The 3,083-nt window shown below is 31.1% G+C and overlaps 1 non-coding gene across 1 annotated transcript; it reads right to left on the bottom strand.

Annotated features, from left to right (window-relative positions):
• Positions 1-2,447: 2,447 nt before the first annotated feature.
• Positions 2,448-2,554, bottom strand: LOC121225874 (small nucleolar RNA R71). Its single transcript, XR_005923778.1, has one exon. It is a non-coding gene; the product is annotated as a small nucleolar RNA R71 (small nucleolar RNA).
• Between the last annotated feature and the right edge of the window lie 529 nt (positions 2,555-3,083).

Consider the following 3,083-nt stretch of genomic DNA (forward strand, 5'->3'; position numbering starts at 1 on the left):
ACATAATTAGGGCTAAAATAATTTGTAATTAAGCTCTTACTCTTCGTTTATTAATTATAGTATTATTTAGTAATGAATTTAATCCGCTAAAAGTACCATGATTGAACTCTCCCTTGTTTTATATATTAGTATGAAAACAACTTAAAAATTTTGCTTATCCAATAACCTTGTCATTAGTGTGTTACCCTCATAGGATATTAATAACTCTAAAATATAGAGTTTTTTCTTACACTCTTTAATAGATACATTTTGCAAATGCTAGGTATTTGATAACTTTTTGTAGTTTTTATTTATTATTTTTTTAAATACTATGAAAACGTGTTATTTTAACTAATTTTATGCTAAATACTTTTTCCTATATATTTAAGGAAATAAATGGACTTATTGGGGAAAGAAAGCAGGAATTCAATTGCTGGGCTAATATGTTAACATTTCTGGATGTCCCAAAAATGCTTATCGGGCTCTAAAATTCATCCTAGTCCAACTCAATAACGAGTTAACATCCTTAGACAACCCACTATGGGAGATGAAAGCCCAAATCATCCACAAGGAGGCCTAAACCATTCATCCAAAGGCAAAATAATCCACAAGACCCTTTCTTCAACCTTGTTTTTGGAATCAAAGAACCACCAAGAGAGAATAAATGGGACATCATCTTCTGCCTCCAAAAATAGCAAATTCATCCACTCCTTAAGGGTTGGCCACACAAGGGATATTTTCAAGGGATTCCATGCTATTTTTAGCATGGGGCTTTAAGGTTCTCCACAATAAATAGGGCATCATTCCATCATTCATTCATCTTATATTTTTCCTATTTCTTAAGCAGTACACTTGAGAGAAGAAACATAAGTTAGAGAGAAGCAAAGTAGAAAGGTTTTGAGAGTTGTCGAAATCGACATTGAGAGGATATTTCTGCATAGGAGCAAAGAAGAGTAGCAAAGGAGGAGCAACACTAGTAGTGTCAAAGAAGTTAACAAAATATGCTTCTAGTTTCTTTATTCTACTTTTTTTTATTTTTGTTCAAGTTTATAAACATGATTGCAGTTTATTGTTTTCCTTTCAATTCAATGTTTATGGCTTAATTTTGTTGAAGCTATATTAATTGCAATTTCTTGATTTATTTTATTTAGACATTGTTAATGTTGTTTTATGCATTGGTTTGTTTACTCATTCAAATAAATTTATGCTAATTTTTACTGATGTATAATTAATGTTGGCAAAATATTTAAACTAATTATTTAATCTGAACAAGATGATAATTAGTGGACACTATACTTGAATGGTGCATATTTGATTTTTTGGAAATTAAATTAGTAATGATATTTAATAATATTATTACCTTGTATAACCATGATATCTTCTTGTGAGATTTTGATGTTAACTGATTATAGAAATCTGCTAAAGAGACTTCAAGGTTGAAAAGTTTGATTTCATAACTTCTACCTCTGGGTTAGTAAATAGCCAATTTGCCAACGGATTGACTGTAACATCATTAACATTTTTTTAATAATTTTAAATTAAGGTAAAGTAATTAACCTAACTCCTTCATGTCATATTAATTTAATCTTGTACGTTACTAATTTTTATTGTGTTATTTACTTTCATTTTTCTTTGCACATTTACGGATTTTAAATTAGGTAAATTAGTTATTAAATTCATTTTTATTTATTTCCTTCACTGACTTGTTATTTAATAATTTCACAATTTTTTTTTCACATATACAGTCCTTGCAGAGACGATACTCTTTACTCACTACTTTATTACTTGTTGATGACTATGTACACTTGCACATCATTCTATTAATTTCGAGACAAGTTTTTGACGCTGTTGCTGGGGATTCTGTTTTAAACATTATTTGTGAAATTATCATTTTGCAATTTGGTTTATTTTTCTATTAATTTTTATTTAATTATTTTAACATAGACCATATTATCGATTTATTTCTAGTCGACCCTAAAATTGAATGCACTTTTAAACAGAGGAGAAGAAAACAAGCAACTGTGAGACAAGTTGAAGAAATGAATCAAAATCAAAGAGAAGAAGTAGTTAGTAATACTCTTAACCCGGTCCTTGTTGCTGATGGCAGAGGTCGTGCTACCCATCAATATGTGGTGCTACTTTTTCATGAACTAAATCTGGGAATTGTAAGACCCGAAATTGAGGCACTGTAGTTTGAATTGAAGCTAGTGATGTTCCAAATGCTTCAAACGGTGGTCCAATTTTGTGGGATGCCTACTGAAAATCCACATCTTCATCTTTGTTTATTCATGGAGGTGAGAGACTCATTTAAATTGGAAGATTAAAAGAAGATGCGATGAGATTGAATTATTTCCATACTTGTTAGAGCACGAGCATGGTTGAATTCCTTACCAACTGACTCGGTAAGTACATAGCAATAAATGGTTAAGGGATTCTTGATGTAGTACTTACCACCTAGTAAGAATGCTAAGCTTCGGATTGAGATTTCTACATTCCAACAACTTGATGATGAATCCTTATATGAGACTTGGGAGAGGCTTAAAGAATTATTACAAAAGTGTCCTCACCATGGTATTCCACATTACATCCAATTGGAGACTTTTTACAATGGTCTCAATGCATACACAAGAATGGTTGAAGATGCTTCTGCAAATAAAGTCATTCTTTCGAAATCGTACAATGAGGCTTATGGAATTCTTCAAAGAATTTCCAGCAACAATTATCAGTGGCCAACCAATTGAATGACCATGGGAAGAAGAGTGGCAGAATTTCATTGTTGGAAAAATCTCGGTTTGAAAATGGTTTTCTTGCATAGAGAAAAATTAAATTTTGAAAATCGACCTAGTTTGTGATATTTATAGTGATAAACCTTAATTGAATTCGTACATGTGTTTTTGGCTTAGCGGACATTCGTTGTTCCCAACTTTCAACCAAATTATTTTCTTTGCTATTCTCATACCACAAACTACTTCGACAGTGGGCTCGAACCAATTCAATCAAAACATAGAACTAGAAAAAGTTCTCTCCTTTTGGGATGAAAATGAAAGTCTCTCTTCTTAATAGAAACTGGTAGAATTGTTATTCTGTAAAAATATATGTAATAG

Source organism: Gossypium hirsutum, chromosome D13 (genome assembly GCF_007990345.1).
Source record: "Gossypium hirsutum isolate 1008001.06 chromosome D13, Gossypium_hirsutum_v2.1, whole genome shotgun sequence".
Lineage (NCBI taxonomy): Eukaryota > Viridiplantae > Streptophyta > Magnoliopsida > Malvales > Malvaceae > Gossypium > Gossypium hirsutum.